Source organism: Choloepus didactylus, chromosome 8 (genome assembly GCF_015220235.1).
Source record: "Choloepus didactylus isolate mChoDid1 chromosome 8, mChoDid1.pri, whole genome shotgun sequence".
Taxonomy (NCBI): domain Eukaryota; kingdom Metazoa; phylum Chordata; class Mammalia; order Pilosa; family Megalonychidae; genus Choloepus; species Choloepus didactylus.
This window is the reverse complement of record NC_051314.1, coordinates 70175347-70187614: the sequence shown is the minus strand read 5'-3', so window position 1 is coordinate 70187614 and position 12268 is coordinate 70175347. Positions and strand designations below refer to the sequence as shown.

General features: G+C 35.7%; 1 protein-coding gene across 2 annotated transcripts in view; it reads right to left on the bottom strand.

Moving 5' to 3' along the window:
• The window catches only part of TAFA2 (TAFA chemokine like family member 2), a 490256-nt gene that overhangs the window by 138553 nt on the left and 339435 nt on the right, over positions 1-12268 (bottom strand). The window lies entirely within an intron of this gene.

The following is a 12268-nucleotide window of genomic DNA, read 5'->3' as shown; positions in this document are numbered from 1 at the left end:
CTTTATACTCATTATTTCATTTGTTCTTTAGAATAGATTCAGGATGTAAGTATCTCCACCCCCATTTTGTAGATGATGAAAATTTGGAAATTTGCTTGATGTCACATTTAATGATAGAATACAAATTCAAACCCAGAAATGTCAAATTCTAAAATCCATACATTAACCACTCCATTGCTAAGGCACAAGCAAAACTAGTATAACATAAAATCCATTTGCATTTATTTATGGAGAAGATAAATTTATGCCTAGTGCCCATCACCTTTTCAGATTCAGATCCTATACTGAACCCCATTTTTCTTCACCTACAGAGCCTTGTCCTGATTCTAGTGCAACTTCCGAAGTTACTCCCAGCCCTATCCTGATTCCTCTCCGTCTTGAATTCTGTTACCTTTTTCCTCATACCTCCCACTCCAGAGTATTCCCTCTCAAAATATTAATTCAATGATGCCAATGATAGCTGTACAATTCCAAAGAGATGTCTTTCACATGGATATAATACAAACGAATGAAAAATAAATTAATTCACCATATATTTTCATATAGATATATGTTAACATTTGTTAGTGTAGGTGAGTTGTGCACTTTAAATCAGATGTTGAGGAGGCAGCATAGAATGGTTAAGAGTGTGGGTTCTGGAATCAGACTGCCCGGATTTGAGTCCAGGTTCTAACATTAACTAACCGTGTGATGTTGGACAAGTTTCTGGAGTTGCTGCTTCAGTTTCATCTTCTATAACATGAGATAATGCATATGAAATGCCTGGTCCAATGACTGGCATGTAGTAAGGGCTCAATAATTATGAAATAGTAAAGGATGTTCACTCATTTGCATGTTATAGTTGCTCCTTCAGTGGATGGGAGACCCACCCCATTTGTGAGATGATTGAAGAGAGTTCCAGTGTCACCAAGAGCTGCCTCTACAGATCCTGGTCTTGTAACATGTCACAGATAATGTGCCAGGGGGTAGGAGTTAGACTGTTTGGGTTTAAAATCTGGCCCCCTGCTTACTGGCAATGTGCCTTTGGGCAAATTACTTAATAATTTGAAATATCTTTGTTGTTAGTAAAATGAAAATAACATCATCCACACCACACTGTTGTTGGTATGAAGACTAAATGAGACAGCTTCTGTAAATAGTTTAATTCTATGCATAACAGTTAATAAATGTTAACCATTACTATGACCATTCCTGTTAGACCAGCATTTCCCTAAGTGAATTCTGTGAGGCATTAGTTTCATGAAATATTAATTCAGTATTAATGAAAAACAAAGGGGGCAAATATATATTTAGAATGCTGGATTCAGCAAATTTAAACAAAAAATTAAATGGAAAGGATATAAGGTCTCCAAAAACCTTTATCCACAGAGTAAAACAGGGTACTAGCATCCTGAGAAGGCATCGTTGAGAAATACTGAGCTGTAACAATAATCTGGCTTAGAATTCTAAGTACATCAATGGCCTGTTCTGAGTCTTTCATTCTGTTTCCTCGGTTCCTCTCAGCACTCTTACCGACTAGTTTTCTTATCAGATCCTCCTCTTTTTAACCCATTTTTTTCAACCATCCTGCCTCCCTTTCCGCATCTAATCCCTGCCAATCACATGGTACTGCATATTGTAGAACAGAATGAAGAGTTTATCAAAACTCATCTGACAAGGAAAGCTGCTTATCATAATTCTTGATAATAACTTTCCCATAGCAAGTGGCCTCTGCTACAAGGTCAATGACCCATCATATTTTCCTTACCACTGTGCACCAGCCAAATGGAATGACAGACCTGACAGCTGGTCAAACTAATAACTGCACATATGGAAACACCCACAAAGTCACCAGTCTGTCAAAGTAAAGAAAAAAATGAGGATGCAGGTCAATGTTCCTAAATCTGTAAAGACCCCTGCCTTTTCCTCATACCACCCCCACACCCTTGCAGTCAATTGCCATGCTCTCTCAGTATACCCCCTGATTATCTCTTCACTGTATATAATTATTTCCATCCCTACCTCAGTACTGTAGCTCAGACCACCAAAATTTCTCACTGGCCATAGCCTCCTAACTGAACTTCCTGTTTCAATATTACCCTCTTCTGAACATGAGGGCACGGACTGTATCTGCCTTTTCCACAACCATATTGGCAGGACTTAGCACTTAGCAAGTGCCTGATAAATACTGTTGAATGAATGTAATGCATTCGCTATGCTGCAGCCAAATATGTGGTCAGGAGACACTCCTGCTTAAAACCTTCACATGATCCCCCTCTATTCTCAGAGGAAATAAAAAAAGGTCAAAACCCTTAGCAAGGTATAAAAAGCCCTTCAAGATTTGACTCTTCTTTATGACTCTAACCTTATTTCATGCCATTCCTCCCCATCTCACCCACTACACACCCTCATAGTCTATATTTTAGCTCTGCTAAATTCCCTCAACATCTTCCAGATAAATCTCACATCTATATCAGCCTGAAAGATATCATCCGCCAACCCCACCCCTAACCACTCTTCAAATGGCTAAGTTCTATTTATTTTTCATGGTGCAGGTTAGAACTTTTATAGGATTTGTTCAAGACCATGTTGTGGACCCTTCTATATGCATACCAGCCACTTGCCATGCTGTATTATAATTTTCCAGTTACATATCTCAATCCCTTACTGTCATACAAGCTTGCCAAAAGTAAGGACTGTGCCCCACACATTTGTGACTACCTAGGGCTCCACCCAAGTTCCAGCTTAATAACTGGTAACTGAGTATTTGTTGAATGTTGGTGGTGCCCTAGAGCCAAATATATTTGTGTAGTTGCCAACATGAGGAGGAAGCAAGTACATGCCATCTCTTTAGGATGAAATTAGGAGACAGAGAAAAAGCCAGAAGAAGAAAATGAAGGAGAGACAAAGTGAGACAAGAAAGGGTAAACTGAGAAAGGAGAAAAAGAGAAGGAAGTTATCCTATCTTGAACATGTTTTATTCTAATTGATTTTTAAATAACAATCGCATTTGAACAAACTGAAACGTAACAGACTGACAAGGATTTTTGACCAAGGATCAATACCAAAGAAGAAAACCCAAAGGAGAAAATCAGAATGATACATTTCTTCTTGACCTTGTATGGACCACAGAAAGAAGGGACATTTCCTGTACATTACATGAGAGAAATGCCAGATATCAGCTTAGAAACTTTCCACCGTGGTCAAGGTGTGAATTCATTTTTAGTATTGTCACATTAATCTGTAACAGTCAAATTTATGTGAATTTTATAATGGCAAAAACTGAGGGAAGAAATTAGAAATTGAAGGATGAATCCACTTAGATGATCAAACCCTGAGATTGTTTTCCAAACAGCAGAAGTTTGCAAGGAGCAAAAGGGAAACAAGATAATTAAGAAACGGTAACCTTGGCAGTGAAAGATGTTAAAGTGAGAAGTTGTCAAAATAAGAGACTGACAATTATATCTCCTGGACTTTCTCCCGTTCTTTTCTTTATTATTATGTTTGAATTACATTCACTGAGATTTAAATTTATCATTTTGAAACATTTCTCCTCTTCACCAATGTTAAAAGCACATTTAATTGTAAGAAAGGAAGAGCTAAAAAACTATTATGCTATGGGAGAAAACATTTCCCCACAGGATCTGAAAGTAAGTTTAACCTTAACCAGTCTAGAAAAGAAAGTGGATGGGGGAAAGGGGGAAAATCCTGATGTATAAAGAATATAAAAGCTGGGGCCTAGGATCCAACCACATGGCCTCCCCTTGTGCTTTTAAATAGAAATACAGGGCACATAAGGTAATTTATATAAAAATCAATTCAGGCATTTTCTATATTCACTTAATATTCTAGAGTAACACGGTTTTAACTAATTAGCATGGCATGGACTTTAATAGCCAAATACAGTACAGTAATTTACCTTGAGGTAGAATGCTCCAATTGATGAGGTAAGTACCCTTCCTCACAGTGGCCAGAATTATCTTTATAAAATGTTAATCAGATAACACTAACACCCCTCCTCCCACACTTAAAATACTGGAATACATAGTCATTGCAATGAGATTAAAATCTAAACTTCTTACTGGAGACAAGGGCCAACCTCATCTTCCCTCTGTCTCTCTGACCCAGCTTCACATCCCTGCCACCCTCTTTCCCTCTTTTTCCACCACAGTGGCTTCCCTCTGCCAACCTCATTCAAGAGTTTACACTAACTGTTCCTTCTGCCTTGAAGACTCTTCCTTCAGTCTTTCCACGGTGAGCCTCTTTTTAGCATCATCTCCTCAGAGAGCACTTCCTGGTCATCCTGCCCTCCAGTCCAGAGAGACCTTTCCCCAGCCTCTCACTATCCCATGATTCTGTGGTATTATCTCTATTATTCTCTGAAATTACCTTATTCACTTATTTATATACTTGCTTATGTGTTTATTTTCTTTCTCCTCCTATTGAAATGTAATCTTCATGAAGGCAAAGATCCTATTAGTCACTGCTCTAACATGTAGAATAGTACCTGGTTCATAAAGTATCAGTATACCTTTAATGAAGGTATATGTATATTGATTTTATAATCAGAATAAAAAAAGATGAGTCCCTTTTAATGGATAAGTTTCATTGCATTAAACAATTAAGTTTTCATTAAATTCAGCAACTAGGAATGACCTTGACAAGAACAGTGTAAGTCTTGGGGAGTGATAGAGACATGAAGTAAGAAGAGGGGAGAGTGAAATGTGAGGACATGGAAACAGACTAGATTACTCTTTCAAGAAACATGCAGAGAAAGAAAGTTAAGATTAGGTGGTGACTACAGGGGCATGACAAGAGAATGCAAAAGAGCCAGAAGAGAGTGAGAAATTAAAGATATCATAGTGAAGGTTAAATTGTGATAGTTAACTTTCAAATGAAGTCCAACAATAGGTCAATATTTTTGTAAACTTAAAGCATTCTACAAGTGTAAGTTTTATTAATGGTATTGTTATTACTTTTAATTTCCATATTTTAATAGAAACCAAATTAATCTACCAGAACTAAATTTTTCTTTGTTCTTGCTGATAGATTATTACAATAATCCTACCAAATACGTCATTTAATGCCACAAGTTTTACTACATTGTTGGTTTTATCCAACATTAATATCCATCTTCACTAGCACTTTTTGATAAATACTATGACTGTATCTAGTACTTCCAAGTTATTTACTGAAATAGTAAATGTCTTTGAAATAGATTCATATTGGTAATAGAATCGAGATTAGATTAAATAGAAATATAATTGAGAGAAATATAAAGATGAACTAGATGAAGATATAGAGGTAAATTAAAGTGCAAGGGACTGATGTGTTTTGAATATATAAGAATATATATTACCAAATTTAAGAGATAACCATGTAACTCTACCAATAATATTATGTTGTTTGTTATATCATCCAGAAGCTGATATTCTAGCCATTTTCGTTATAGCTATTCATTTTGCTTCACTTTTACATCATATACCCAATGTCATCACATTACAGTATTTCAAGCCACACTTACCAAGTATATTGCAAGAGTATATTATTTGGATTATAATCTCTCTGTTGAGAAACTAGTATCTATCTGGACATCCCATCTTGTAAATTATCATCCCAGGTTTACAGACTTGTGTTTTCACATACTAGTCACCTTATGATTAGTTTTATCATATTTTCTTAGGTAACTTCAAAATAAAGACTATGGAATCTAAATCATTTCTCAAAACCATTTCTGAATGATAACAATTGTTTTACATTGCTTTAAAATCTACCTTTTGGATTCTGTTTCATTAAGAACCTAATTTTGTAGATTTAGCCAAGAAAGCTCCATTGGTTTCTAAGGATCACCTGGCAGAAAATATAATCTCATTTAAGAACAACAGTTATCTCTTTTCTTCACCCAAATTGTGTACTTTCATCCATTTCTCACAATTTTAGTGGGCACAAAAACTGAGGAGCACTGTTGCTTTATGCCTTAGGCATATGTATAGGCAATATTGGATTCTTGCAAATGCCTTTGCCACCCACAAACTGTAACAATATAAAATAGAAATGTATTAGCATTTAAATGATTTCTCCAAAAACACACAATATTCTAAGGCTCCAAGCTCGAATACCCAACACCACACAAAAATGTTATAAGGAAAAATAATCATTTAAGATTTATGAAAGCACTAGAAAAAAACTCAAAATGATGAAGACTAAGCCACATCATTTTGCATCTGTTATTACAACTGAATCACTTATCATCCTTGTCTATCTGTAAAATGAGAATGTCGTCTATTTTCTCACACAGGAATGTCATTATAATAAGCAAAAAAAAAAAAAAATGTGACAGTTTGAACTCAATAAAACAAAGATATATCATAAATATTTGTTATATCTTCAAAGGTCCTCCACTCAGAGGATGGACTTTCAGTCAGAAATACCTTCCTGAGTGTGATCCTGGCTCCAGCACATAATAGCTACATGAATTGGTCAAGTTTCCTTAATAACTTGGAGCCACCTCAATGCCTACATATGGATTGTATGAATAATGTTACATATGGTAGGATGGTTTTGAGAAATAAATGCAAATTAATGAAGAATCCACACAAGGCGAGCCATAGAATAAACACTCAATAAACCATAGCTATTAACAGAATTATTAGTAATATGGAACATAGCCTCCTGCCCAGAAATGAGTTGGGGGGAAAAGTTTTTGAGCAACAGATAAAAGTTCTAATGTACTTGAATCATAGGTGAAAAATGAAGCTACCTTTTAGGAATTTATCCAAAGTCTATCCAATTAAAAGGTAAGAATGTAAGAAACAGCTGAAAATGGAAGCAGGGCTGATAAAGAGAGTCCTCTGATGATTCTACAAAATTAACAATGATACTGGAATACCAGAGAACAGACATTGAATCTATATAAAGGTACAACATCCTGGAATCATTATGTATATGAAAAAATACTCCCCGGATGCCTCTACATATAGCAGAGCATGTTAATTTAAGTTATTAGTATTACTATGTATGTTTTTATAGTTTTATATTATAAAATGTACTGGCTTATTTGATATTTCATTCAAACTTCACGTTAACTCTGAACTAGCTCTGTAGGTATAAGTATCCCCATATTACATGATAGAATCTGAAAAAATAATTTTAAGCAAACAGTAAGTGGCAGAGGCTAGTCTTGAATCCAGATCTTCTGCCCACCCCTCAGTCCTCATCATGTCAGTGGTTTAACTCTGTTTAGGTACCTGGTACTGGGTCCCAACAGCAAGTGGTACATTTTATATGGAGGTATACTTTCAAGAGGCTAAAATGAAGTGTTAGTGCTCAGTTATTTCAAAACTTATCTAAAAAAATCACTTCATTGCCATGATACTGGGTAAAGGAAATACTATTGTAACTAAGCACAGTGCCCTGTTAGGCTATAAAATGATCACATTATTTTAAATAGCACATCATTTGTCATCTATACACACTGTGTAGTCTGGTGAAGAATGAGTTAAAATTTCAGGGCTGAGCATACTATGTCTACTCAATACCATCCTATTAAGATTAGATCCTATGGAATTGCTACACCAGAAGTAGCAACCTTAGGGAGGGTTACCAGATAAACTACAAGACACCAAATTAAGGAATTTATCTGGGTGTCCTGTAATTTTATTTGCCAAATGTAGTAACCAATGCCCAGTTGATTTGAATTTCAGATAAGCAATGAATAATTATGTCTCAAATATTGCATGGAACATGCAATACTTGCATAAAGTATTGTTTATCAGAAATGGATATTTAACTGGGCATCCTGTATTTTTACCTGCTAAATCGGGCAATCTTACCCTGACTTTCAACCATATTATCTTAAGCAAGAAACTTACTTTTACTTCTATGTGGAAACATGCTTTTCTAAAGAAAAACAAGCTTAGAATTTAATAGAGGATGATAGGGATGAAAACAATGAAATCTTCTTTTTTTTGGTTGTCTGTTTTCAGCATAAAGGGCCAAGAAAACATGGCTAAATAACACTTCTTCAATTTGGCTACAGTTCTGCTGACCAGTTGAGACAATTCTGAATTGTTTATTCCAATTTAAAATGTTGCAAATCCATTATAATGTGGCAATAGGAGCCTGAGTTTGAAGTTAGACACCTGGGTACAGAGTTGTCTTTATGACATAATTTATGGCCAAGTTACTCAAATTCACAAAGCCTCAACTTTTTCTTCCATAACATGTGCATAATAACAGTACCTGCCTCATAGAGCTGTGGGAATGGTAGATGAGTTCATTTATGTAAAGTACTAAACACAGAGGCTGACACATAGTAAGTAAGCAATCTATAAATTTTAGCTATGATCCAATAGTCATACAAAATTCTCCTGTAATTAACTTCTTTCCTCAATAAAGAATTGCAGGCATCAAAAGGCATCAAGACAACAACACTAAGAATATGTTCTTCATTCTTACATGCCCTACTGAGGTATTTCACTCTTTTCCCCGTGGATCTGGATGCTTTGAGGGCAGTATAGTCAAAATATTTAAATTCCCTCTCTCTTTCCACTTCACAAAATTAATTCTAATATACATTCTTCCTTTGCATTTCTCTTTCGTATTGTGTCTCAAACTTACCATTTGTTAACTGATTTTTGAAATTATGAACTATTGCTTCCAGGATTCAAATCTGTTCTTCCAAAATAAATAAATAAATAAATAAACAAGAGGCAGTGTGATTATATAGTATGAGCAAAATGAAATTTCATACAGAACCACTTGTAGCAAGAAATGTATATGTTAAGCAATAAGCCATCAGCAAATCTTGCTTATATGAAATACCAAGAAGCAGCAAACTTCATCAAGACAGATAGTAGTGAATAAATTATCAGAGGTGGGGGGGGGCTGAAAGAAAGAGTTATACCTTACTGGTTGAAGAGTTTCTGTTTGAAGTGATGAAAAGGTAGGGGTAAAGGTTATCAGTGATGGTAGAATAATACTGTGAACTGTACAATTGATTGTGGTTAAAATGGGAAATTTTGAGTTGTATATATGTTAATATAATAAAAAGTTTAAAAGTTTAAAATTTTAAAAATTAAAATATATTAAAGCTATTTAATTGAAAATAAACCTAGTTTATACAATTTAATTAAAAAATGAATGTTGCAGCCAAATCTTGATGATGATTATAAAGGAAAGGGCTGAATAATTGAAATCTGGACAACACAAAGATCTTCACTTAATGTTCAATCTCCTCTCCCACAAAAATGCTAGGCAAAAGTATGAATAATTAGGACTTCTGGTCAACCAAGATGGTGGCTTAAGATGCTCCAGGGTGCCATACCCTCGCTGAATCTTTGAATAACTGGCAAAATTAGCAAAGCCATCTTCCTCAAACCTCCAGAAAACAATTAAAGAGTTACAGTAACTGGGAAAATGCCAAATGAAGAAAACACAGCTTTAAAAGCAGAAGTTCATGGTGCCCTTGCTACTCCCTACCCAACCCTACCCCAAGAGAGTTGTAGAGCCAGCATGTGCTCCCATTATGGCTCCCTGGCCTATTCCAGATGGAGCAGTGTAAACCCTACATGAGTACTGGGGTACCTCTATGTCCATGCCAATCTTTCAGGAAGCGATAAACTGAACAAGAAAACTCGACTTGGGATCACCCTACTAGAACTTGTCCTATAGGCGGAATCAGCTTGCAGACAGCTAAAGCAATGTAAGAAAGGGTTGCTGGCTTCAAGCCTTATAATATAGCAACTGGAAGAAGGGGAAAGTCTATTTCATAGGGAGTAAGGGGACATTCAGATTCCTGTAAAGGGGGGATTTCCTAAGGTCAAGAGCAAGCACAAGCACAGGACAAGACACAGGCTCAGAAAAGATGGAGAGGAAGCCACACTTCACTCTCACCTGGGGTTGATCTTGATAGGAGGTCTAAATTCTGAAAGAGAGCAATATCCAAAGCAAAGTCAATTTGTAAAGACTGTGAAAAGTGTCTTGTTTTTTTGAAGAAAACTTTTTATTTTGAATACTTTCAAACTTACAGGAAGTGACAAAAATAATACAAACCCATACAAAGAACTCCAACATACCCCTTCCCACCTATCCACATACAGATTTTAATATTTTGTCACATTTGCCATGCATTCATCTATCCATTTAGATGCCTGTCAATATATTTATCAGTCCATTTCCTGAACCCGAGTGTAAGCTGTACACATCATGCTATGTGAATAATTAATACTGCCTAAGAACAAGAATGTTCAATTATGTAACCACTTAAATGGAGTTATCAAGTTCAAGAAATTTAACATTGCTATAAGGCTTACATTCTATATTCAAATTTTTCATGTGTCAAGTAATATTCCTTTCAACTTTTTCTCCTCCCTTGCTAGATCCTATCCAGAAACATGTATTGATTTAATTGCCATTGTCTCTTTAGCTGCTTTTTTTTTTTTTTAAATATGGGAACTTATATGCAACATAAACTTTTCAATCTCAACAACTCCCAAGCATACAATTCAAGGGTGTTAATCAGATTCACAATACTGGGGTACCTTACCATCACCCATTACCAGAATTTTCCCACCACCAAAACAGAAACCCAAACCCATTATGCATTAATTATCCATTTCTCTTGCCCTCCACCCATGGCAACTTGTGCTCTACTTTCTATCTCTATGAGCTTACATATTCTCCAATATTTTCTTTATAGTTACCATGGGGCTTAAACTTAACATTCTAAATCTATAACAATCTCACATACACAAACTATGTTCATGCACCTCTGTCCCCCCACTTTTATGTAGTTCTTGTCACAAATTACATATTCTTATGAGTCCAAAACCACAGATTTATCATTACATTCTATGAATTTGCCTTGTAGAACCTGTGGGAAGTAAAATATGGAGTTACAAACTGAAAATAGAACAGTACTGGAATTTATGTTTACTCATGTTGCTACTCTCAGAGATCTTTATTTTTCATTTGGCTTTGATCTACTATACATTGTCCTTTCCTTCCAACCTACAAAACTCTCTTTATCATCCCTTGTAGGGACTGTGTACTGGAAAAGCATTCCCTCAGCTTTTGTTTATCTGAGAATGTCAAAATCTCTCCATTTTTGAAAGACAGTTTTGCCAGATATAGAATTCTTGATTGTCAGTTTTTCTCTTTCAGGACATTAACTATGTCATCCCACTGCCGTCTTGCTTCCACAGTTTCTGATGAGAAATCAGCACTTAATCTTATTGAGGCTCCATTGTATGTGACACATTACTTCTCTCGTGTTGCTTTCAGAATTCTCCCTTTATCTTTGGCATTCGTTGGTTTGATAATAATATGTGGTAGTGTGGATCCATTTGGGTTTATCCTGATTGGAGTTTGTTAAGTTTCTTGGAAGTGTATATTCATGTCTCCCATCAAATTTGGAAAGTCTTCAGCCATTATTTCTTTGAATATTCTCTATGCCCCTTTCTTTCTTTTCCTTCTGGGACTCCCAAAATGCATCTGTTAGTACACTTGATGGTATTTTGCAGGTTCCTCGGGCTCTGTTCACTTTTCTTCATTCTTTCTTATTTCTGGTCCTCAGAATGAAAGATATTCATTGTCTTACCTCTGAGTTCTCTGATTCTTTATTCTGCCATCTGAAATCTGCTGTTGAACCCCTCTAGGGAATTTTTAATTTCTGTAACTGAGGTTTTCAATTCTATTTGGTTCCTTTTCATAATAGCCATCTTTCTATTGATATTTCGTACCCAGCTCTCTATTGACATTCTGTGCCCATCTATTGGTTTCCAGATTTCCTGATGTTCTTTGTACATCTTTTCCCTTAGCTCTTCAAACACATTTAGGTCCAGTTTTTTAAGTCTTTGTCTGGTGTGTTCCAGGTCTGGTCTTGTCATTGATGATATCTAATGCTTTACTATTCTCCTTTGCTGGGTCATTACTTCCTGTTTCTTTGTATATTTTGTAACCTTTTGTTACAACCTGGACATTTTGATATTTTAATTGTGTCATCACTGAAATGTAAACCCTGAGGTATCTATTATTTATGCTTGTACTGAGGTAGTGTCCTGACAGAACTTTCCTTGATTGGCAAGAGCTAACAACAACAAAAAAGAAAAGAAAAAGAAAATACCTTTCCAAGTCTTTGCAGATTGACCTATACAAGTGCTCTCCTTCAGGGTTTATCCATACAATGAGTTTAGAGAATAGCTCCAGACCAAAGTTTAGGAGCTCCTATGATCCCTTCTCTGCATGTGTCTTGTCCTGGGCATACACATGTGGCCCTAAGAATTTCCTT